Here is a 27717-nt window from a genome sequence, read left to right as displayed (position 1 = left end):
ATTTTTTTCCAATTTCTTCTGTTATTGATTGAGTATTATATAATTGTGACAAGAAAAGATATTTAATATGGCTTTAGATTTCTTCAATTTGCTCAGAATTATGTTATGGCATAACATATGTTTTATCAGCAGACTGTTCTATATGGGCCTGAAAAGAATTTGTATTCTTCTGTTGGATTGGATGTGTGTGTGTGTGTGTATGATGTATATACAAATGTATGTATAAATTATAAAAATGTTTTTTGTTCATTTAAAGAGGAGTTTTCTGTTTGATGTTTTTTATTGATTGGGTGTTGGGAGGAACTATTTATTGTTTAAAGTGTTTTATTGAAGCCATACTAATTTACTACTTTTTGTCACTTCAGATTTGTGTATATTTGCTTCATATATTTAGGCATTAGAGTATAGAATGCTAATATATTTATCATTGTTATTTCGCTTTTATTAATTGACCATTTTATCAATTTATAATGACCATCTTTATTTTTTTTCACAGATTTTGTAGAAAAATCTGTGAGTTTTGACTTCTGAATAGGCACACACACACACACACACACAGTCTCTTTTAGTTCTCATTTGTTGGGCTATATTTTCATCCCCTCCTCTATCAGCCTATATATTTCATTCAAGATGAGATGAGTTTCCTTCAGGCAGCAGATAGTAGTGTCTTATTTATTAATAAATTCAGTCAATTTGTGTCTTCTGGGTGCAGAATATAATCAATGTACTTTTATAATTTGATTGAGTTACTATTAGTGTTTTTTTATTTTTCATTATTCTGTTATGTACATTATTCTGTTCTCCTTAGTGATTTTATGGTTTTTGACTTTTTAGTGATATGCTTTGATTAGTTTCTCTAACTTTTTATATCTACTACAGGTTTTATTTTGTTGTTGTTGTTGTTACAGTAACTTTGCAGAAAACATTTTAATCTATTTTAAACACAAAGCAATATCATCTCAAGATAAGTTCTATACTTTAGCTTCTACTACAGCTTATGTTATTGATGGTGCAGTTTATTTCTTTTATACATGTGTGTCTCTTAAAGTTATTATTGCTATAATTCTTTTAATATTTGTGTATTCTAATTTTTATACCTAATTTAAAATTCATTTATATACCACCCTTACAGTATTGGAAGAATCTGAGTTTGACTTTAATCCTACCATTGTGGTGAATTGTATTCTTTTGTATGTCTGTATGGTGTTAGTTAGTGTCCTTTCATTTTGAAAATTTTAAGAACACCAATTAAGATTTCTTGTAAAAAATATTCAACAATAATACTTTTCTGTGCTTATTTGTCTGGGAAAGTCTTTATCATTTCCTGTTTTTGAAGATGCAGATGGACAAGTCTAGCACTTAAGTTCATAATAAATTGTCTTGAGCTTTGGTATACTGAGTTGGTCTTGGAGCTTGGTATCTGATGGGCCTGACACCTGGCAGTATAAATAGCACACTTGATACTTGCATCCACAGAGACTGACCTGTCCCTGAGTTGGGATATTTACCTGAGTCCGTAGGTGTTGGCCTTCTATTAAGAAGACCCTGACACTTCATGGTAGGTGTGATTCCATGATATAAGTGATACAGCCTTGTGACACAAGTTCAATGGTGTAATAAATTTACATTTATAATTTTATTGATAGATATACTATTACTGTTACCATTTTGTTTTCTGATTATTCTTTTTCTCACTTTCTCCTTGTTCTCCTTAGTGATTTGGTCTTTTTTGTGTTATGCTTCTGTTTCTCTTTTTGGGAGGCTGCTATAGGTTTTTAGCAATACTCTTTGATTTGTTTCTCTCTCTTTTTGTGTGTGATATAGGTATTCTTTTTTCTTTATGGTTAATATGAGGTGCACAGAAAATATATTACTCTGATAAATTAATCTATAAAGGAGATCCGCTGTTTGGAAACACAGAAGTGGACCTGAAATCTGGATTCTCAAGGTTAAATTTGGATCCTGAGTCCATGTGGACTGATGGAGTCTGACTATGCATGCGATAGTCTGCTGCAGGAGTCTGCAGGATCATGCCTGGCCCTGGACTCGACTGAAATTTTTCTTTATTCTTTGACAAGAGGTGCAGTAAGCTGTGTTAAACCAGTCTTAGATGTCTGTTTCTCATCTTTATTGTTGCTATTTTTTCTTCTATCTTATTTAACATTTTCCTGTTCCTTGGTAAACATAAATTTTTCTTCTGCTAGATAATGGAAACTATGTACATTCTATTATTTAGTGCCTAAATGTTTTTGTACTATTTTTAAGTAGTGATAAAATTTTTTTTGTCTTTTTTTCCTAGAAAATTGCTAAATTATTTGCAGAACAATTTGTTTCTTTTGAGTTGTTTTGCCACGTTATATATTAAGCTTTGATGTGGTGGGTCTAAAATAGCCTTTACTCTTGGGTTACTTTAGACTTACTTCCTATGTGTAGATTTTTTTCTTTGATTCCTGACATTTTCCCAATATATTCAGTTTGAAATTTGGCTGTCACTTGGTTTGCTTCCTATGTGGTAGGTATACCTCTAGAATGACCTCAAAATATTACAGAACCCTGGCATACCAACATCTTCTTTAGCTAATCAATGAAACAGTAAAATAGATTTTGGTATGGTAATGTTTCAGAAATGTAACTGAAATCTCAATTTATTTGAGATTACAACACTGAAGTTGTACAGGTAGACCGACTATTCAGGTAGGTTTTTAAAAGCAGAAAGCTTTTCCTGCTAGCTGCATAAATACATGTTTTGCATGGTTTGGAATAAAGCTAACATAATTCTTTTTCATTGCCACTTGGAACCATATTGCAAGGAATTGTGGGTCTCCTCTTGATAGTGATAATGGTCCTTGACTCAATCATAGAAAAATAAAATGACACTTCTATTCCACAATAATAAAGAAATCACTTTTCTCAACAGTCAAAGAACTTGGAAGAAAGCTCTGACTCTAGACAAAAACAAAATCCGTGACTTTCCTCTTTACTTCAGCCTTCAGACTCTTAAAAGCAAACCTAAATTTATCTTGAATAAATTTAATATTTTCTAACTTTATCTGAATCATATAAATTATGACAGTTTCTTTTTTATTCCCGAGTTTCTAATTTTTAAGTTCAAAATATAGGTTAATATTCAATCAAAAAATAAGCTAGGACCCATAAAGTTGTTCTATACTGGACCTAGAGTAGTTTGACCCTGCGTATTAGAGTTTGTCATTTAGTCAGAGATTCAAAGGGACCTGGGAGGAAAAATGGAGCACTCTTCTGTTCAGAAGGGTCCCTTTAATTATGTGCTGCACATTTTGGCTGCCTAAACTCTTATTTCTAATTTTTCAGTCCACCCACAATGACTTTGAGTGGTTAGATTCCCCTCCCGATATTGAAATCAAATAAGTGCTTCCAAAGATAATAGCTAAAATCACAATTATTTTTTTCGTTCAAATATCCTAGCCCTATGTAAACATTTAAAAATATTAAAGAGTAAAATAAGGTATAATAAAAATTTAAGTTTAAATAAACACTAATTGATGAAATGGGGTGCCCCAAACCTGAGATGCTAGTTGGCAGGTTGTGATTGGTTAACCCTCAGCTTTAACAAATATGTTGCAAAAAATAGCTCAAGATTGCTTTTGCTTTTTTTTGGAAATAAAGATTAAGGTAACTTATGAGTCTTCAGTGGCTTTGTCTACTGAAGAAATCATCAGTCCCATTCTTAGTTTTAATTTAAAATGCATGTTTCAAATATATTGTCAGTGTTTTAGCTGTTTATAGGAGGATTAGTGTAAACCATTTTCACCAGCCTGTCCCGTGTTTGAATTTACAAGGTTTTACTGTTTGTTCAGTGTAATACAGAACTTCACATGGAGTATTTGTACTTTTTTCAGATATTAATTTTTGGTTGCTTTTTTCTATGCTGCTTTTAAAATAATGGATTATATTAACTTTAGCAATTGTCTTAAAACCTTAAAGACATTTACTGATTAATATTTTTCAAAGAAAATCTAGTCACTAAATGCTGCCTTACTATCTGCAATATTCTTACAATAATGATTTATAATTTAAAAATTCTTCTGCAGTCTTGCTGTTTAAATATTTAAATTTTCTTTTATTCCAAAATAAAGATGACGCTTTTTAAATAAATTCTTAAAGCATGTATTGTTATTCTATGTCAATTTATGTTCCCAAAAGAACAGCTTATCTTTTAGTCCTTCCCTCAGGTCTTTTACTTTTCTTCAATATGTATTTTTTTAAGACAGGTTCTGTGGGTGGCCACATCTTCTGTTATTCTGTGTGTCTGCGGCTGAAAAGCATTTTTATTGTGCTCACTTTTGAAAAAATATTAGGCTTGGTTATAAAATTATATGTTGGAGCTATTTTCTTTCAGTGGTGTGAAGATATTACTCTATTCAGTCTTGGCATCCATTGTTGCAAATGAAGCGTCCACTGTCAGTGGGTCAGTCCTTTATTGTTAAACTGTCTTTTTTGCTTCATGGAAAACATTTTATCTTATTTTCAGTGTAAACTATTTTTATTAAACTATACCTAAGGTATAAGTTTTTTTTCATTTATTCTATTTCTTATTAAAATACACAATCAGAGGTACATCATCCTCTTCAGTTTTGGAAAAAACAAAACAAATTTATTCAACTATATTTTCTAATTTTTTTAAAACTTTTAGTGTATTCTCCATTTTTTTAAATTTTACCATTTTCAAATTAGTGTATCTCTGTCAAACATAAATTCATCATGGGGAATAGGTATCTATGTGTATCACACTTTGACCCTTTTTACTTCTTGCTCTCTGTTCCATTCTGTCTGACTCCCATCCCTGATCCTCCTCCCATGGCTCTTAAGAAGTTTTTCACATTGTATATCTTAATTGTGGCTGCGTTTCTCTTATTATTTATAATTATTTCCTTTTTATGACTTTATCCAGTCTAGACATTTAAATTTTTTTGTTTGAAAAATGTTTTTACCATTAATGAAGTATATCTCATGCCATAATTCTTAATCCTTTTTATATGTAAATGTGATCTCATACATTTTTCCTATAATTAAATGTAATTTGGCAAATTATATATATTCTTGATTTACATAGTTTTCAAAAATATTTTCTGGAACACTACATGTATATATAATTTCATCTGATGTAAAGTACAATACTAAGTATGGTTTTGTTTAATATTTTCCTGATGTTAAATTCTTTCTTGATGTTGATACATTTGTCTTGAGATTTATTTAAAAGAGGTAATGTGCCTTTGTTTCTTTGTCCCTTTGTTCTTTGGTAGTTGTTTCCCTCTCCTAAATCCAAAATCCAATGCTTTACACTTGCATTTTTGGCCTTGTCACAGTCTGAACAATATAACAATTCTAGTGAAGCCAGAATGGAAAGTCCCTCTATCTACCATTGCTCAGCTGAACATGAAATTTTTCTAGTAGCATTTGCTAGCAATATTTTTCAGCCTCCATTCTTTAACTCAGGAGCCCCAAATTTCATCTTTTGCTGTGATCTATGTGTGTGATTCAAATGCCCCATATTGGCAGAGGTACTCTCAGAAAATTCTTCTCCAGAGAAGTAAAATTCATGAATGGTACCAACCATTTTTACAGCAAAAGAAGCTTGGCAAGATTCTGGATTCTTAAGCACATTTTACATTTTAATTGTTCTTCTGTCCTTATTATAAAGATATGTACTTGATCTTTATTTTTTATAACAAATACTTTGCCTTGTAACTCATGCTTGAAACACAAACTTTCTTTACCATCAATGATTTTAACTTTGGGAGTAAAATTATCATTAAATAACACTGGTGGTGTTGGCATTTCATGTTTATATTAAAAAGCGAAAACTATTTGTGATTTCCTTAATGCTAGGTTTTTGCCAACTCAGACTATTTTAGAAAAAAAAATCACTTATTTCATTCAAAGAAGCTAATTTTCTAAGGAAATATACTTGTTTAATGCATATAATTTTCAATCAGTTGGGCTGACTGTAGTCACTGGCTGGTGCTTTCCTCAGCAGACATTCTGTGTTCCTGCTGTCTCCAAATAGTGAAGAGTCCACCTCACCTTCTGCTGTCTCCAAATAGTGAAGAGTCCACAGCTTCATATGTCACCCTCGCAAGTGCTCTAAGCAGGGACTGTAACTCTGTTACACATTTTTGTCTGGCCTCTCAAACTTTCTTCTGAAATCTGAGTAGAATCTGCAATGACACCACATCTCTTTCATGTTTGATGTGAGAAACAACAGCATTACATGGATGACATTACTGTGTGCTGCTAGATTGAGCAGTAACCTGGCCCCTTCAGACCACAGCTTCTGCACTCTTCTGCATACCTTGTTATGTGAGTGTAATGAAGTGGATCCTGGGGGAATCAATTCATTAGGAGGCACTTTGTGACTAGGCTTCCCAGGGAATTTTATTTCAAATGAAAGGATTACAGTGTTGTACCCCTTTGCCTGTGATGGGCAGGATCTTGCAGGTTCCCGAGATGCCTTCAAGTCATCTTTCTTATTGTCCTTATTCAAAGTATTTGATTCAAAGTATTCCTTTTAGTGCTAGTATGCTACTGTTTTCAGCAGTCATGCTTTCCTTTTCCCTAACTTTGCAGGCATGACCTCTCTGGTTAAACTACAAACTTTTTAAATAATTCAGTTCTGCTTTTTTTGTTTTATTCTCCTTGATTCTCACTGTAGATCTGGCTAAACTCATCTAACAGTACCCAGGCCATGACTTACTTGACATTTCCTTTACCAGATCAATTGGGCAACTACCTTTAACTTTGATCATTCACAGACATATTCTTGCCAAAATGAAGCATGTAGTCTCTAGTACAGTTTCTAATAGAGTTCTTGTTCCCATCAGAAAGCTCACAAGGCTGGCATTTACTGTCTGCATTTCTATCAGTACTGTGGTCTTTAGAACCTCAAGTAGAATTACCCATCAAGCTGTGATCATAGGAATTTAGGGCTTCTCCAGCCTAATTCTTCAAACATTTCCAAAATCTTTCCTTTATAAATCCAAGGACTTCAGAACTAAATGGTCAGGTACAGTCACAACAACAAATATACTTCTCTTATATCAGTATTTGTGTTAATCACTTTCTGTCACTGAGATACAGTACTTGATGCTTACAATTTAATGATAGAGCAGTTTATTTTGGCTCATTTTTTCCAGAGGATTCAGTCTATAGTAGTTTGACTTGAAGGAAATGGCACAATAGAAGAGACTGGAAGAGGAAATGTGCTCATCCAAGAGTTATTAGCAATCGAAGAAAGGAGGAGCTAGAAACAAGAATTTATCCTTAAAGATCATGCCACTAGTGCCTTGCTTCTTCTGGCCACGTCCACCTCTGAGAACAGAAGACATTTGGAAGACATTTTAGATCTAAATCACAGCATAAGGAAAAAATCTCCAGGGTGTTACTTGGTAGTTAACTCTGTCCTGGAAAAAAATGATAAATAATAAAAAGAATGTTAATAGTAGCAAGAAAAAAAATAAACAGGATGTAAAAGTAATATTAGAGCCACAATTCCTAGATTATTTTATTGGCTCTCTCTCTCTCTCTCTCTCTCTCTCTCTCTCTTTCTCTCTCTCTCTCTCTTTTCTGATTATATAATATGTTTAAATATATGCATCAAAATGTACATATTTCTTTAGAAATTATCTTCATTTGGTTTTACAAAAAGATAAAATTTTCTAAAACACTATACAGGCTCATCTCAGAGATAGGGTGGGTTTTGTTCCAGACTTCCAAAATATCTTGACTATTGCCATAAAATGAGTCAAACAAGTTTCAATTTTCCAGAGCACAAACATTATGTTTATGCTCCATAAATGTCTATTCAGCACACACTAATATTATGTCTAAAAATTTACATACCTTAATATAAAAACATTTTGTTATTAAAAATCTGAGCTTTTAATGACATATAATCATTTTTTTCTGGTGGAATATATTGCCTTGATGTTGAAGACTGCTGAATAATCAATGCAGTGGCTTTAGTCAATGGATGTGGCTATGGCAGTTTCTTTGAAAATAAGGAAACAGTGAAGTTTGATGGATTGAGTTACTCTTCCTTTCACAAAGGGTTATCCAAAGATGTTTGATAATATTTTACGTGAAGTAGAACACTTTTTAAACGTAGAGTTAACTCATTTCAACTATGTTGTCATTTTTTTTTATCTAGGTTATCATGTAGTATTCTAAATGTATTTTTGTCATTTCAACAATGTTCTCAGAATCTATATCAGGAGCAGATTCTATCCCAAGAAACCACTTTCTTTGCTTATCCATAAGCAGTAATCTTCATGTGTTAAAATTTTATCATGTGATTGGAGTAATTCAATCACGTCTTTGGGTTCCATTTCTAATTGTAGTTATCTTGATATTTCTACTCCTCTGCAGTTACTTCCTTCACTGAAGACTTATACCTCTCAAAGCAATTTATGATTATTGGAAAAAACTTCTTTAAATTACAGTTAATACTGATGTTTTACTTCTTTCCATGAATCATGAATATTCTGAATAGAATCTAGAATGATTAATACTTTCTAAAGGACTTGCCACTTACTCTTCTCACATGGATAATAAATCATAACTGATGGCCCCTACAGACTAATTCATGTATTATTTAAATAATAAGACTTGGAAGTCAGAATTATTCCTTGACAAATGGACTGTAATATGGATATTGTATTAACAAGTGAAAAACCAACATTGCTCCATCAAGATGCTCTTGGGTAACTACATACATTATCACTGAACAGTAATATTTTGAAAAGATTATTTTTTTTCTAAATAGTGGCCTCAAAAAGAGATTTACACATTCTGAGAACCCTGTTGTCAACCAATTTTAATGTCTTCCAGGCTTTGCTTTCCATTTATGTTGCTCCACAGGCAGAAGAGACTGAATACAATTATAAAGAACCCTAGGATTTTTGGAAGGGTAAAGGAGCATTGGCTTCAATTTATTCACCAGCTTCATTAACTTCTAACAAAATACTTACCTGTCTTTGGAGGTTTTGAAGCTATTAATTGGCTTTTCTTTAGGAAGAAATGTCTCAGATTCCATCTCTCTTCAAAATAAGAGTCTCAGTTATACTGAAAATTAGGTTTTTAGTGTAGCTACCTTCATCAGCTATAGTAATAGCTATCTGAATAACTTGCTGCAACTTTTATATCACCCATTGCTACTTCACTTTGTGTTTTCATGTTATGAACATATCTTCTTTTTTCAAATCCCAAGAACCACCTTCTGTTAGCTTTAAATTCATTTTCTGCAACTTCTTCATCTTTTTAAGCCTTCACAGAATTGAAGATGGTTAGAGATTTGCTGTGAATTAGCCTTTGGATTAAAGAGGTGTGGTGCTGGTTTCTTCTTCTATGAAGACTATTAAAACTTTATCTGTATCAGCCATGATTGCTTTATTTTCTTATAACTTATGTGTTTACTTTTAACTTATTGCAAGAAAATTTTTTAGTATACATAATTTAGCTAACTGGTAAAGAGGGTGTCTTTTGGCTTATTTTAGCTTTTGATGTCTTTGTCACTAAGCTTGATCATTTTTAGTATGGTAGGGCCCCACTAGATGTATCAGGAGAGGAACTTTTACAATGTAGCCCTATCGATCTCTTTGTAGCATGTGTATTTCCAATGTAACTCTGTAACTAGACTTTAGAACACTAATGTATACCCAACTAGACTGCAAAACATTAGTATATGCCCATATAAGGGAGACAAAGGCATGAAAATTGTATGAAAGTGTGCTAGTATTCCATGTTCGATGTTCAGGCTTTGGATATGAATCTGCTGATTCAGTGGAGGCATGAAGAAAACTGCTTCATGGGAAAAAGGCCCTGGTGTATCATCTCTCTGCATAAAAATCCTGCAGTATTTCTGTAGCTTATGGCTGTGATTTGGAACTGGTGTATTTTCACCTTCTGTTTCTTTGGAGTGCAAACCTCAGAGCGCCGAGAGACACAACCTTGTGGACTGCTTGCTCCATAGTGGAGGTTGGCCCCCTTCCTGACCTTCTAGGAGGAGTGCTCCAGATGTACAATGGAACCCAGAGGCCCAAGAAGCAGTTCAGGGAGTGCCACCCACCAGATTCGGTAAGACCTGGCTTGATTTGTTAGTCCCGCCTTTAAAGAGGTGAAAGAGGAAATTGATCACCTCCTAGAGTTGCCTGGGCAAATTTCATTGAAATAAAAAGCAGTATATGAGATAGGAGAAAACACTTATAGATCATATATCTGATGAGAGGTTAATATCCAGAATATATAAGAATTCCTACAAATGAGCATTTGAAAAGAAAAACAGTAATTTTAAAAAGGAAAAGGGACTGGAAAATACATTTATCTAAACGTGTTATGAATTAGACAATATACATATGAAATGACACTCAGAATAACTAGTAATTAAAGACAAAACAACACTGAGCTACCATATTACATGTATTAGGATTGCTACTATAAAATAAAACAAAGCAGAAAATAGATGCAAGAAACTTGCTGTTGGGAATTTGAATGATGCAGTCACTATGGAAACATGTCAGTTCCTAGAAAATTAAAAATATAATTAACATTTAATCCATTAATTTGGATTATATATACAAATTATGATTATATACTTTGGAATATATATCCACCATATTGAAGGCAAGGTATCAAAAATATTTTTTAGAGCCTTATCACTAGAAACATGCTAAAATATGGATGAAATTTGGAGACACTGTGCTAAGTGAAATTAAGACAGTCATAATTAGGCATATTGTGAATGATTTCACTTACTTGTTCAAGTTATGCACAAAAGTCAAATTTGCAAAGAAGAATGGATGTTTACTAGTGTTTGAGGGAATAATAGGTTGTTTAATGTTTATAGGTTTAATTATTTTAGATAAAAGACTTCTAGATTGGTTATGCAATATTATAATCACACCTATCACTACTAAGTTGTATTCTTAAATACAGTTAAGGTGATAAATTTTATGAAACATATATTTGGCTGCAATTTTAAAAAATGCACTATTACACTGGAGTAAATAATAAAATAATATCAAAATCAGTAATGAAAGAATATTGTTTATAACCTAGAAGTAATGTGTTTATAATTAAATTATAGAAATCATCATATTGACAATTGCTGTATCAAAGTGATTCCTTTCTTTAGAAATTTTGTGTAATATTTTGGCTTAAATACCTGATTTTTTAAAACCGTCATTCAAAAGAAACTAAATTGCATACCATTTTAATCTAATGATTATTTTCTTGTTAATTTATTACATAACATGATTTGAATGACCAGTAAAATACAAATGAAATCAAAATTTACTTAAATACTGTTTTAGATTTGGAAAAAAATTTGAATTATCTAATTTAATTCAAATTATTGGGCTGTATTGCTTTCTATAGTAAGCACCACTAAGATCAACATTTTGTTTAAAACATTTTGGAGGGGTAGTGAGAGACTCATTTTCCTAACATATTAATACAAAATGTCCCCTTACATCTAAGCAGGGATTGACAAGGGCCATGACTCAGGAATAAAGGTGTTAATCATTCTAATGTCCATGGTTAGATTTTTTTTTTTGTCTTTTGAAAACTGATTGTGCTTATGGTTTAGTTACTTATGATTATAATATATTAGTTTCATAAAACAGATAATTACATTTTATGTACATAATCAATGTGGCATCACAAACCACCACAAATTTTCTCAATAGAAAATAAAAATTTTATTCTGTCTTATTTTCTTATGCATTGTACCATGAAAGAAAGAAAATGTATTGTTAAATCTTTCTGTACTGTGTTGGTCCATTACATTTATTCTGGCTTTGATTTGCTTTAGCACTCACTTCATAGTACCCTGTAAAATTTATCATAGATTGTCCAGATATTTGACTAAAAACTGCTTCTGTGTAGTTGTGTGTGAGATTTTGGACAAGATCCACGTTTGAATCAATAAACGCAGTAGAGAAGGTCAGCCTTCTCAAAGTGTGTGTTTGGGCACATCATCCAGTCCTCTGAGAACTAGACAAGCTAAATAGAATTCCAAATTCTGAAGAATTTGTGTATTTCCTGAATATATTAATTTATTGGACTATTTATTTACATTAGTGTGGATATTTATTATGTACCTGTGTGTATATGTTTTTACATGAATTTGTATTTCTTTGCAATTTTGCTTTTCACTCATCAATATATAAAACACTTTTCCATATCATTATCTAAATTGTTTTTTCATTTTTTTGGTTGCATTTTGTTCAGGGCCACATATTATTGATTATCACATACATATTTTTTGACAGCTTCTAAGCTCTGAAATAGAGGTTTCTTAAAAACTAATGGCATTGTATATTTACTACACATTTATGGTATGAGTATAATATTTGTGACCACCATTTCCATAAATACATAGTGAAAGCTATTCATATTTTTACAACCTCAATTAAATTTGTCAGGACTGGTTACTGCCTGTCAAGTTTGATACAGATTGATTAGCAGCAGAGAGTTTAAGAATTTGCCTAACATTCACACAGTTGGGTCCTGAGCTTAATTCCCAGCAATGTAAAAGTAAATAAATAAGTAAACAAATAAAGGGAAATATAGTGCAAAACAAAGAAGTAAATTAGTGGTAAAGGTATACAAATTGTCATGTAAGAGTGGATTTTGATGAAGCTATACTTATGGAGAGATTTTTTTGGAGTTGACAAAAGTGGATTACTGTACAAATGAAACTGAAAAGAACGGGAATGGCAGGCAGGTGAAACTGAAAATTTCCTTTCATAGGGAACTGTTGAATGAGAGGTCCACTTTATATAAATTCTGATAGAAAATACATGCAAAGGATACAGCAGTGTGGAAAATTGTTATAGGGCAAAGCTCAGTTGATAGCAACATCAGCATTAATTTATCTAATGAAATTAACCTATAGAATGGTCAAAATTCAAATTTAATTTTGCAGCTACAATAAGCACAAGCTCATCTTACATAACTTATAATAATCTTACAGGAATAAAGACAACAGTACCTAACATAATAGAAGTCTTCTGTGGACACAAGAATGTTCCAGAGCAGTCACGAAGGCAATTGGAAAAGCAGTCATAGGACAAGCCCTGCTACTGGCCTGTCTTTAGTATCCAAGCCATGAGCTGAATTTACGTTTCCTGACTTCCTATTTCTATTACCTACTGTCTTTAGATTGCCACCCACCAGGAAATCCATTTTCTTTACTAAGTGGTCCTTCACCTCCACTACTTCTTCCACTTCTCCCCTAGGGGCTCAAGGACTCTGGATTGGGAACTTGTTTTCCATACTCCCTGCAAGATTACTAATGGTAGCTTTAAGAAGCATTCAGGATCTGCCCTACTTCAGCTTTAGATGGCTAGAATACAGAAATTTGTAGTTTTAAACTTTCACTAAAAAATCTTTTCACTGAGGTGGCTCAGACTAACAGCTTTGTTCACAACTTTTCCTCTCTCCCAACATCCAATTTGTGCTGATCTCCTGCCAATTCTTTCTCTGAAGCAGGCCTCTCTGAAACAAACTGTGGTGGAAAACCTATCATGCTAGCTTATTAATTTATGATGAGAAATACAACACTCAAATGGACTTGAACGCTTGATTTAGAAAAACTGTTGCATGGAAAGTTAATTAGAATGTGAGGGACCAGTTATTGTTTTACTGAGAGGAAGAAACTTCCAAATTGCATAGGCCTGTTCTCCCGGTAGCTCATTCTGTCTTTGTGGGCATATTATTTGGAAAAAAACATATAATCAAATTTTTGTGGTGATAATTTCATAACAAGGGTACATGGTTTGAATTCCAAATAGCATCTCCTAAAGGTGAAGTGATGTTCTTACTAATGCAGTATGCCTCCAGTTTGCTTAGGCTCAATCCTCACTTCCCTGGATAGTGTTGGATGATCATTGTTACCTTTGAGTCTTTAAATTCTTCTGCACATAAAGAGGTAAGTGATCATGTGTAATATTCTTATAGTGAGTAGATAAAGACAAAAAATAATAAACCTCACAAAGATATTGCAGGAAAATCAAGGGAACAAAGGAGGCCTACTAACCTGAATGCTAAATAAAAGAGTCATGGATTGGGGACCATCAGTTCAAGTACGAAAACATTATGTTAAGCTATTAAAAGAAAATGAGTTATACACTTTGTATCTGTTCTTTGAGAATTTGTTTTTCAAATATATGATTTCAAAGAAGAAGTATTCTTAACTACAAAGGCAAAAATGTGAAACTTCTTACTAAGTGTACTCTTGCTATTTGACTGCCCACCACATCCCTTTTATATCAAGCAATATTATAGAAGAATTATGAGTCCATATCCAGAGTCCATCTGAGACTCAAGCTAGTCAGGATTTAATTAGATAACATGGTTGGCCTGAGTCAGTTTTCCAACAGATGGAGCTATTAATCCAAGGACTTTGTGTTAAGGTCACAAAGCATCAAAGATGGCAAACATATGGATTTATCAAATGGATAATAGGCTAGAGAATTTGGGGAGTTGCTGCTGCTATAGCATTCATCAATAAAGCTGTAGTTTTTCAATTCTGCCAAAATATGCTTCTAGTTACAGAATGGTATTAGAGTGAAATGCATTGAAAGAAGACAGTTCAGGAAAGTCTTACTAACAAATGTATATATTGCATCAAAACCAAAAAGATAATGGAAGTTAAGCCATTTGTTCATCCTGACAATGAAGTAGTATAAGAATATTTGATTGTCCCTTGTTATGCTAGCCTTGTAAAGAATACACAATGAACAAATGATTCTCAAGTGATTAATCTCAAATCTTGCTTATTTGCTCACTTAGAACAAAACAGTTTCTGATTTCTAGTATGATTAGGATAGCTCTATGCTTATGGTTATGTAGAAAAATTCAAAGTTCTGTATAAATTTACTAATATATGTAAAAGTATACCTTGAATTAGTACAATGGTCTTACATGTTTTATATGTTCTTTTTCCCATTGGTGTGGTTTTCAATCTGTGTATGTGATAACTAACTTTATGAGGTCTTAAAAGATAAATAAATGTATCTGCCCTAGAAAAGTAACAGGATGGATGGAGGGAGAAAAAGAAGGGAATTGAAGTGTGTTATGTATTGTTACCATATTCCAACAGTTTACACAATCATTATTACTGCAAACACAGACTAATAAAAAGAAAAACAAAGATAAAGAAGTGTCTGGTGACTTTTACAGAAAGAATCATAGACATGCTACATATTACTTTAGCTCTGTTCTCTGTTAATCATGATTAGTACTTGTTGCAGAAAGTTAAAAATAGGCCTGAGGTATACCACTGAGTCATTAAACTTTCAACAGGAAATAAGTACTCTTGGAATGTTTGGAGAATATAGAAAAAGCATTTCTGCTGTACAATGTATCTGGCTAACGCAACTGGATATCGCAGAACTCTTGTTAGGCTACAAAGATGGAGGATTTTTTTATGAATGTAAGTTGTTATTTTTTAACTTTAATTAGACTTGAAGTGAAATATTTGTACTGCATTGTAAGGCAGAAGACACCCTCTAGTACTTTAGCCAGATGGATGAGGAAGAAGAGCTTAATCTTACAATCCATACTTTAACTCTCACTAGGAGAAAATGCTTTCGTCTCTTTAAACATACTATTCCTAATTGCTACTTGGAAGGTAATTGCATAGAATATAGTCCTTTCTTTCATTTTTAAATGAATGAAATGACTGAAGGCAATAAGGATAATCTGATTTGTAAAAGTAATTGAGGTCAATATGTTCAGAGTAGAGAGTGGAAGACTTACTATTAAACACAAATGAAATTATAATCTTCACTATTTAAATGATAAGCTCTGAGAAAGAAAAAACTCAACTAAAATTTAGCCTGAATAATTATAAGAATGGAAAGTTTAAATGCTTGCATTATAATGCCTACCTGACATTTCATGGGAGACTGAGCAGAGGGAAAACCATCATTATGACATAGAACAACCTATCATACTTCAATTACTTCTCAGTGAACATAATTAAAATCTTCTTAATAATTTAATTGCACACAATCATGGTACATACACAAGAAATAAAAATATTCCTTAGCAAAATATCGCCTGCATCTCTTTTGACAATGAGTTCACATTCAGGAAGACACTGACTAAATGAAGTGAAACAATGAAAATCAATTCAACTTTAAAGATAAGTATATTATTTAAACTAATATTGAATAAAAGGCACTGAGAATAATTTGATTGTGAATACATATATCAAATCAATAAAAGCATAGACTTGACTAATTTATTTCGCTATGCTTTTTTTTTTTTGTACAGGGGATTGAACTCGAATTTCTCTATTCGCCTGTAATTTGTTGGATACTTCAATGTGCTGATTGTGGTCACTGAAACGATATTGGTAATAATCATTCTAATAAATTTGAATAAATATATGTGACATGATAATAGTGTGTGGAACTCATCTAGTTACAATTTTCTAAAAACTTACTTTTATTAGGTTGTTTCCCTAAATAAAATTAATAGGTCAGAGTAGAAACAGTGTGTCAAATTTGACTCCAATGTACATCAGAAAATTGTGTTCTAGAAAGAAAAATAAGAATATTATCAACCACGTATCCTTCAATTTAACAAATTTGTGTTCAAACTAAAGCAGCATTGCTGTCCATAAACACAACCAAAAATCTCCGGGGCTTATTGTGTGTAACATTCCCAAGCAAAGTCCCCTTAGTAGCTAGTCTCCACTTTTTCCGTGTGTTATTTTCTTCGTGGGGGTAAGAGCTCGTTTTGGAAGGGAAGGTGCAGCTGATGAGCCATAGCCTCTATCAATGGGATAGAGCAGTTAAATCTAGTAGTGCTCAGAATATGCCATCCTAGCTGAAAGGTCTGTTGGAAGAGTCCAGTTGTCAGCAAAAGATCTTTGTCTGAAATTAATTGAAGATGCACGGAGAATCATCTTAGAATGACTGTAAATAAGGCTAAAGAGATTTGAATAGGAAAAAATGATAGATTAACTAGATTATATGATTTGAACAAGTCAGTATTTTACTTAGCTGAAATTTTCTGCAGATTAAGGGCCAGAGTGAAAGTATAGTCTGAATACTTTGAATGTGTTGTATTGATCTCCTATTTTCCACAGAACCAACAGAAGGAGGGCAGAAATGTCCCACAGAAAACTGATGTGGTACGAATTGTCTTTTAAATCTAATAGTTTCTAAAATGAGAAAGAGAAAAAGAAATAGAATAAGAGCTACGTTGAACATCAAAGTTATTATAGACTTTCAGTTTCAACATTTTATTTTCACTTGTTCAAAGGGAACTAATCATTTAAAAGGAAAACTTAGTCTTATTTATTTTTTAATTTAATTTATTGGTACATTATAGGTAGACAGTACAGTTATAGTCTTATTTAGTTTTTATTTTTGATGTCATAAATGATATACTTAAAATAAATTGCTTATTTGTGAGTATATAAATCTGTAAAAAAATAATGATTGTCAATATCATGAATGTCACTTTTATGACGTAATTTGAATAATCTATATTAATATTAAAGATCCTACAGACTGCTTGATTTTGGTTAATTAAAACATATGACTATGGAGAGATGAAATGTTGACTGAGATCTGAAATTATCTTGAACTGTATTATGTCCTTTAGTAGCCATTTACCTTAAGTCTCATGTGATCTACAATCTTGTGGTTATTAAGTAATCTTCACAGAATATATTGCTGAATTTAGCAGACCCCTAGCCTCCATCATCTCTAAAGCTCTCCTTAGGTAGACATCTGAATCCTTAGGTAGACATCTGAACCCTGAGGTACCTGCACGTCTATTTGATAAAGGTATTGATTTATGACTTTCTTTTAAACTGTGACTACAAAAGCACACGTGACTTCTTCCACAGCAGAACATGTCACTAAAGGTAACTTGGATCTGTGTTCCTAGGCCATTGTCATTCAGACTTTCTCACAGGAAGCCATTTTTCTTATTTCCTGTAAGGTAAAGTTAGTTTTTTTACATTGGTAGTTCCCAGAGAGATATTTAGCTCCTTTAAGTTTCTCTGTGTTTCAATCTCTAAATTCTCATCTGAATTTTGCCCCCATAGATTGGTTTGCACTTGAACTATTTAATGTATCATGGAGAATATACTCTTTTCTGACATTTAACATATCCCAATTATTTTGATCTAATGCTGGGAACTATTCTACTGTAATGAAGATATCACAATTTGAATGACACAATTTATATGGAGGCTTAAAAAGTAGGTAAATAACAAAATTGTTTATTTTTTTTCTATTTTTCACAATTTAAACAATTTCCCTTAACTACATTTTATTAAATCACTTTGTATTATACAAACTTTTGATTTAAATTTCTCATTTGGCACTTAACCTTCTGTTTGTCCTATTTCCCATGACCAGAAGCAGAACTAATTATTATAACCTACTGCAGTGTAATTTTATAGAAAATCTTCACTAGTTTGGGATTGGGATTGAATTTTATATCATGCAGATGCAAGTTAAGCAAAAAAAAAAAAAAGCTTGCCGTACAAATAGAAAAAAGTGTAAATTCCTAGAAGGCAAAAAGCTGACCTCAAAGATTTTGAGAATTTTTTTGTGTTCTCTGATATCTTCCTTTCTTTTTACCTCTAGCTATGAAGAAAGATAAAGATGTCATTTGTGGTTATGAAGTAGTTTCAATTCATGTCAGAAGAGTTTGTGCATATAAACAGGAAATACTGCATAATATCATTGCATTCCATAGGAAACAAATGCCACACAGGGATGTTGAAGATGTAACATATAAAAAAGTATCTCTGAAGATATCACAATTATAACATTATTGAGTTATAGTTTTCCAAATGTTCTCCAGTTCATAAAGATATGTATTCATTCAATGACAAAGAAAACACTTCTTTAAGGAGAAATACATCCTATTTGATTGGTGCTTAAAATGTAAATTATACTTATAGAGAATTTTGGTGTACTTTGGTATAGAGTGTATATATTAGAAAAGCAAAGTTTTTGAACCAAGAAATATGTAGTTATGATTTAGGAAGAACAATCAAGCAAAATGATATCTGTATGTAAGCAGAAATGAGGCAAAGAGAAAAATCATGACCTAAAAATCCATTGATATACCTAAGGAGCAATGCCAGATTGAAGCTAGTAGAGCATCTTCTACTGAGTTTAATAGGAAATTAAAATCGACGGGATAATTCATTTAATTCACTTTTCCATGTACACATATTTTTATGAATACAAATTATAATTGTTTTTTCTACCTTTAAGGGTATGGAATGCATTTTTGGACTGAATACAAAACAGGAAAATAAACTTGCTTGTCTTTTGTTGTACTTATTTACCTAAGATATATCTTTATCACAAAAAGCCTTTGATTTGCTATGCAACAGCAATCTTTTCACCCACATTATAATAATTTATACACTTGAATAATTTAGTAATATTTGAAATATTTAAGCATATAGTTACAACTTGAGCTAAAGTTACATTAATCTGGATATGGCTAGCAGTTAGAGTCCTAGATTCACAAAAGCTCTATTCTTGATTTAATATCACCTGATTTTCTCTTGAAATTCTTAATAATTTTATTTATGAATTAATATTTGAAGTTTACTCTGATAGGCCAGGGAAGGGTTAAATAAATACAGAACATTACTTTAGTATGATGCTAAATGTAAAGTCATGGAAGGTTGTATAAGGTCACTTCAATAATTATATTCTTGTACTGTACCATTAATTAATTAAACCTTTTTTTTTTCCTTTGGTACCAGAGAATGAACTTGGGTCCTTGCACTTGCAAGGAAGACAGGAAACCACTAAGCTAAATCCCCAGCCCTAAACTTTTAATTTTGAAGAACTTTTAGACTCACAACAAAACTAAGATAAATGTAGACAAATTCCCCACATTTTCTTGCCCATACACATATGTATCTACTACTATTACTAATATTGTCAGTTTTCTTTTTTCTCTGTGGATATGAGATGAGCGATGGAGATATACCTTCCTACCACATTTTAAATTGATGATTATTGTTAAAATAGTCATATTGTTGCATATTAGATTTCTAGGATTTATTTTGCATAATTAATCTTTGCACCCTTTGACTAATATCTCACAACTGCGGTTCACCACACAAAAAGTAAGGCAGTAAAATGATGAATATTAATTGTGTCTGCTACTTATTTAATAATCAGTAATTTTTTCCAATCAGTTTTGTATTATTCAGATCACTTCTTTTTAATAAAAAGCAAGAGCTTCCATTGAAAAATGCCAATGAGTTTAGTCAGGGATTGCTAATTTGATACTGTAGATCACTTTGGGTAGTGAGGACATTTAGAAATACTAAACTGTTCAATTCCTGAGTATGGAGTTTTCATTCATTTATGTTTTCCTCTCTCATCTCTTTCATCAAACTAAAAAGTTTTTACATTGCAAAGACAAATCACCAATGGGGTGTAAAGCAACCTATACAAAAAAAGTATTTGGAGACCATATACAGTGGACCCTCAAGTCACAACTGGCCTGACATGCAATATACTTGGGTGATTCACATTAATGAAAGGTGCATCTGCCAGTTATGATCTATAGCATTTACCCAGGTAAACATCCAGATCTCAGCTTTACTGTCTTACATCCAACTTGAGTTATAACCAGCCCTCAAGAATTGATTGAGTTCATGTCAAGAGTCCAACATATTCAGGTTAAAGGTTAATTTCCAAAATAGGTATCTCAGAGAGTCTATCATCACCATCCATCATCTTCATCTCTGGTTTTTAAATTGGGATAAAGAGGCTAGAATATTTATTTCTTCAATGAAGACATACAAATGACTAAGAGGTATATGAAAAGATGCTCAATGTGACTAATATTTTTTAAAAAATACTACTTAATATACTGGAATTAGTAGTAAGGCTGTAATCAAAGTAGCAAATATGACAATTATTAATAATGAAGTAATAATAAGAAAAGGAATGCCTAATGGGGCAGTCTTCATGAAATCAGTATGGAAGTTCAAAAAAATTAAAAATAGAACACCATATGGTCCAGCAATTTTTTAACTGATATTTATTTAAAATAATTAAAATAAGAAATTAAAAATAAATTTGAATATTAATGTTTCTTTGTGGCACACTTAATAGTTGCAACGATGTAGAAACATCTAAATGTCCATCAAAAAAGAAATGGATAAAATAAATTTGGCAATATATATGTATTAGTCTAGGTTCACCAGAGGGACAGAACCTGAAAAAATATATCCATGTGTTAAGAGTGTGTGTATGTGTGCATGTGTGTAAAATTGGAATTGCTTCACATGATTTTTGAGGCCCAGGAGAGGCTCACAATCTGCCATCTGAAAGCTGGCAAATCAGGTACTCCAGCAGTGTAAATCCATTTAAATCTGAAGTCCTGAAAATCAGGGTTACAGATGATATGCATCAAAATTTAATCTAAAGTCTCGGAAACAAGGAAAGTTCATGTCCAAAGGAAAAGGAAAATATACACTCTTACAAGGAGTAAATTTATCCTTCTTGTATATTTTTATTCCATTAAGGTCTTTGATACGATTTGATGATACCCACCTCTGTTTTGGGGGTTGGTCTTTTTTATTTAGTCCATCAATTCACTTGATAACCCCTTCCAAAAAGGTACTCACAATCACAAGATAATATTTTACCATCTATTCTGGCTATCTCTTAGTTCTGGAAAATGACACATGAAATTAATCACCATAACATATAATTTCATGGTATTTTGCCTGAGAAAGAAAGAAATACAGCAAGATGTGACAATATAGAGGGATACTGAAGGTATTCTGATTGATATAATCCAGTCACGGAAGGATAAATTCTGTATGATCCCATTTTAATAAGGCAGACAGAATATTCAAACAGAAATCAGAGAACAGAAATGATGGTTAAAGGAATTAAGAGAAAAAGAAGATGCAAAATTACTAATTAATGGCCAATTTTCAATTATACTGAATGAAAAAGTTAAATTTTGTATGAATTTTGCCTATTTAAAAATGTTTATTTTACAGTAGTAAAACTTGGGTATGAACCTCTTAAATATTAAGCTCAAATGTGTTTTAAAGCCACAGTCTTTAGAGTAAAAAATTTATAAATGGAATTAAAGAAAAGTTTGAAATAATCATAGTTGGAAAGGGATAAAGTAAAGCAGTTCTTATCTTTATATGAAAAGTATAAGAATATATTTGGATGGAAATATTAAATACAGAGCATTCAGGAAAACCATGAAGACAAGAGTCTGGATAATAAAAATATCACATTATAACATAATCAAAGGCTGAAATCAAGTAAATGTGCAACACAATTTACTTTTGGAAGATATAAAAACTTTGTAGCAGAAAGGATGAAGTTGATTTAGTGAAAATAGGATAGGTTTTGCAATATTAACATGAAGGAATGGACTTCTGATAGTTTTAATTTCTTCAGAATGGAGGAAAAAATGTGACGGGTTTGGAGACAAAGACATAATTAAATAATGTTTCTAAGAGTAAAATAGTATGGCCATTCATGGATAGGACTGCAGGACAATATAGAGTACTAATGTCTCATTTGATATTTCATATCAAGATGACAAAGCTTAACTCAGTGTTAATCTGTTTCTCTACTGATATACCAAAACACCTGAGGTAAGGGAATTTATGAATAACAGAAGGTTCTGCAGCTTAATCTTATGGGGACTGGTATATGTAAGACCATGGTACTGGTAGGTACTCAGCATATCACCATATGGGCCTTTCTGCTGTATTTTTTCATGGTGGAGGGCCTCACATAGTGAGACAGAGCAAATTTGCATGCTACTTCAGATTTCTCTTCCCATCTTTTGTAATGTCATCATGTGGACCTTATCCTCATTATCTCATCTAGTTCCAATCACTTATCAAAGGTTCTACTTTCGCATACCCTTATCAAATGATGTTTTCAGCACAGACATTCGGGAGATATCCAAACCATAAGGCTCAACTGTACAGTTTTCTACAGAAGTATCATGAGTCTGGCTGGTCATGGGTAGCATTCAAGTAAAAGTTTACTGGTCTCATTGCCTGGAAAGAATTCAGATATTACAGTTAATTTATATGAGTTGAGAGAGGATTCATTATAGCTCTTAAATCTTCGATGACTTATTAAACTGAGACAAACATTGGAAATACACATCCTATAAAACTCTATGGTGTATAGAAGCATTAGGTTGCCTACCTGCTTTGTAATTCAGGAAAAGGTTCTGCTCACTAACCCTCTTAACAACCTTTTGCTGTTGGTACTGTCAGAAAGTTATTCTCCCTTGCTTTTGACATTATACTAACACACTGATCAAGAAAAATCATCATCTGATATTCTTTCTTCATGCCCAAATTTTGCAAAGTGCTTTATGAAGCACATTTTTAATATACATGTTTCTCAGCCTTTGAAATGTGTTTGTAGATTTTAATTTTCCTTCATGTTTTTCAAATAGACACTTCATTTTTGAAGGGTTTTTTTTTTGCTCTTTTATTATTACTGATTTTCTTTTTCTTTCACTATCTTACCTCAGATATAACACAGCATTTATGCTTCCAGTACATTTCTGGTTGTTTCCAGTAACTCCGTCTCCAAATTTGTAGTACCTTGCTGCTATGATGTCATGGTTTCCAGCTATATCATGCTCTGCAATGACATTGAAAATATACATCAAGTTTCTAATGCGTTAAGTTTCTAATGAATCTCCTGGTTATCTAGGCCTTCGATCATTATCTTTCTTTTAATTGAATTCTTCTTTTCAGGTTTAGAGACTTAACTTTTCATATGAATGAGCAGAATGCTAGTATAAGAGGATTGAAACAAAAATAGAAAATGTAAATAACTGAAGATACTTAGTTTCAGAAGACAATCACGAAAAGTCAATAAAAGTTACATGAAAATGAAAAGTAGGCAAATTGTGTTTAATGTCAGGATACTCACAAATGGTGATGGCAAAACATGTATCAGGAAAGAAGACATTAAAAAATAAGTGAGAGAGATAAAAAGCCAAGGGAGGTGGAGGAGAATAATAAGACAGGACAGGAAAGAGAAAAGAAGATATATTGCAGGTAATTAGCCAGAAATGAGCTGGATCAGGGAAGCAGGAAGCATAGTTTTTATAGACAGAAATTCTGAGAAAGGAAGAAGTGTAGATTTCCTGAGATTGAAGTCTTTTGGCTTCCAGAAGAGAGCATATCATGCCCCTTGCAAATTCCTCCCTGAACCTTTTGATCCCAAACAGTTATATCTTGGATATAAGCCCCATATTAAATAGCGTTGATCCCACTGACAAAATTGCACCTCATTTACATGAATGTGTATCCATGATTTCTGGAGGCCATGATTATTCCAATTAGGACAACATAAGTTCAAAAACTCCCTTTCCTACACTGAGAGTAGAAATGTCCAGTTGATTAGAAAGAAATCCCATTAGTTACTATACTTGACCACTTCATGAACCCTAAAACAATACCAGAACAATCAAGCCTGACCCCATCACAATTGTCATCTCTAGTGGCTGTTCATTCTCCCTTCTTGGGTGTCATTCTAGTGATTGCCATCTCTAGGCTCTATCCACTTGGAACTTTCCTAAGTATAATATCCTTATTTATTAATGCTTATTTAGAGTGAAATATTCTTGTTCCTCAATAAACATTACTACTAAAAACTAATGTTAAGTGAATAAATCTGATTCTTTTGACCTTCCCCCTGATCTTCTCAAGAAAGTTCCAAGATCCAAGACTACCATACAGCACAGAGCAGCTCCCACCCAAGTTGACCCTGACTTTCTGATAACAGAAGGGAGAAAGTATAATAAACGCACAGCTCCTTTTGTTATTATAGCTTATTTTCTTGTGAGTCACCAGCTTTAAGTGTTTTACTAGCTCACTGGAAGGTTCTTTTGCTCACTTTGAGATAAAGCTCATGAAAGTGCAAGCAGTGTTATCCAAATAAGGTTTTATATGGATTTGTGCTGAAGCACAAAGGAGACAGTGCACAACTTATGGTGCTATGTCTGCTTGCTGAGGATGTGAAGCAAAAGGCTTATATACCTGAAAAGAGCAGCTTGTGCAAAGGCACACCTGTTGCATAATATCTCTGTGTATCTGTACTTATTAATTCTTTGTTCTTCTCTACGCCAGGATTTGCATCTGATGTGGTATTCTGCACATGTACTTTGGGTCCATCTCAAATGTTTGGTGATCACTACTACCACCCCAGAAGGTAATGTGCAGGCCTGATACACACAGAGGCATCGCTGTACAGCTTGGGGGAAGAATCAGAAGCTCCCAATGTGGTTATCTCTGGAAGCAATTCTTCAAATCAGCTTAGTTTCAGCAGAAGTTTCATGTAAGAATCTGGGCACTCCTGGTTCACTTGGGTCTTACAAGCAGCTGCAGTGGCTCTCCATGTTTTTTTCCATCTCTTTTTTCAGTCTCTCTTTCACTTCCAGAAATAAGGCCTCTGGTGTGGCTGTCTCCAATGGCATCATCAAACTATTCAATGACATGAAAGTGCACCATTCCTCAGCATCAGCAAGTGAAGAAGCACGAAGGCAGTGCTCTTCTGCCTGAGTGAAGACAAGAACATCATCCTGGAGGAAGGCATCCTGGAGGTGGGGGATGTGGACCAGACTTTGGACGATCCCTACACCATCTTTTCAAGATGCTGCCAGTATGCCCTCTATGATGCAACCTAGAAGACCAAGGAGAGCAAGAAGGAGAGCCTGGTGTTTATCTTTTTTTTTCCTCATTGAGTTTATTGGTACATTTTAGGTATACAATATAGTTACATTCATCATTGGGATCTTGTTCCTTTACATGACAGGTCTTGGTTCTCATTTTTTCCCCATACCCCTGTACTTCCTTCACTCCCTCCTCCCTTCCCTATTTACAAAAACTTTATTTCCATTTTCTAATTTTTTCCCTTTTCCCTTATTACATTTCCCCTACTCTTCCCATTTCCCCTACACCTTTATCTCTTTTCTTCCTATTTCACATTGTCAGTTATATCATTAGGATCTTATGTACCATTATAATTTTTCACATCAGAGGTCCGGTGTTTATCTTTTGGGCCCCTGAGTGCTCACCCATTAAGAGAAAAATGATCTATGGCAGTTCCAAGGATGTCCTAAAAAAGAAGCTGACAGGGATGAAGCATGAATTACAGGCTAATTGGTATGAGGAGGTCAAGGACCGCTCAACAGTATCAAAGAAGCTGGGAGGTAGTGCCTTCATCTTCCTGGAGGGTGAGCCCTTGTGAGCCCCTCCAGTCCTTCATGAGCATCTGGCAGCCCCGGACCTGCCCTCAGAGGGTTGCGGGCTACTCCTTCCTGCCATATCGGAGGGGCTGGGAGGATCCAAGCAGAGGGAGGACAATCTGGGGTACAGTTTTCAAATAACTTCCCTACCCGCTGGACCTTCCTCCCGCCTCCATCACTGATGGTTCCGGCTTGCCCAAAACGCTTTCAGTCTTCTGATTCTTATTGGGTTGAAGCAATCCAAGTTCCTCCCAGGCAGTCAGCTTTGGGGCCTGTATGTTTATTAAGGACTTCCCTAATCCCCACCTACTCCTCCCCGCTCCCACTCTGCCAACTTCTAAGGGCAGTAGAGACTGCTTGTTTATTTAGATCTGTATTTAAATGGAATGTTGCGGATATGACCCCTCCCTGTGCCAGGCTTGTTACCCTCCCTTTTTTCCTGGTCTCTCCCCTCAATGGAAGCAGAACCAATAAGGGACCTTCAATTAAAAAAAAAAAAGACAATTTTAAAAACTCATTAAAAAAACAAAGGAATCAGCGTAGCCCTTACACTGTTTTAGGAAGGAAGGAAAGAAAATGAAGATTTGCTTAGATAGTAGCAAGTGAGAGTAGACATGGGCATATTAAACTGCCACTTGTAATAGGGGGAAAACAATAGTAAAATTAAGGTAAGTATTCATTACTTTACCTCATCTCCTGTTATCCTCCTGGTTATTAACTCACTTCTCAAGTGAATGAGGTTAATCTGGGGAACAAAACTCTTTCACCCTGGGAACAGAAGAAACTTCAGTAAATAGATGAGTAAGAAAATATTAAAAGAAAGTGAATTCCACTTTCCTATTCAAGAAAGAAAACAATGAAAACCCAAATTCTTACAAAAACAACCCATGTGATAAACATCAATATGCAGAATCTCCTTAGCTGCTTGCAATACTGGATGTTGATAGTTTGTATTGTGCATGAAAATGTATAGGGTGAATACTTCAGTATTGCATTACTTTTTCCTGATGCAGCAAGTATCAAAATATGTGACTTTGACTTTGCTAGGAGTCACATGGAGATCAACATCTTCACCATTTGATTTGTAAACAGCATGTGAAAAATAGTTTTTAAATACTTTGACCACAAAAGTACAAACAAGAAGAGGTAGGACAGAATCTTAACATTTTACTAAGAAATATGTGAGAATGGCAAGTCCAATACTCAATTGAGATGTTCATTTAAGCATTCGGTAAATTCTCATGGATCCCTTCCCGGGTAGATCGTCATCAATGGAAAGACCGAGTTTTTCCAAGTGTATCCATAGTCTGTCACTTTACAAACAAATTAAGATAAGGAGACAGAGCAGGCTAATGCTTTAAAATGCTGTATACATATTGAAAATCATAGAGTTGAAGAAGCTTTCTCATT

At 33.3% G+C, this 27717-nt stretch overlaps 1 pseudogene; it reads left to right on the top strand.

Annotated features, from left to right (window-relative positions):
• The first annotated feature begins 15564 nt into the window (after window positions 1–15564).
• LOC104867301 lies at window positions 15565–26309 on the top strand (annotated as a pseudogene).
• The last annotated feature ends 1408 nt before the right edge of the window (window positions 26310–27717 follow it).

The sequence above is a fragment of the Fukomys damarensis genome, unplaced genomic scaffold (assembly GCF_012274545.1).
Source record: "Fukomys damarensis isolate Sample0158 unplaced genomic scaffold, DMR_v1.0_HiC HiC_scaffold_2, whole genome shotgun sequence".
Classification (NCBI taxonomy): Eukaryota; Metazoa; Chordata; class Mammalia; order Rodentia; family Bathyergidae; genus Fukomys; species Fukomys damarensis.
The sequence above is the reverse complement of the archived record's forward strand: the minus strand, read 5'-3'. Positions and strand labels throughout refer to the sequence as shown.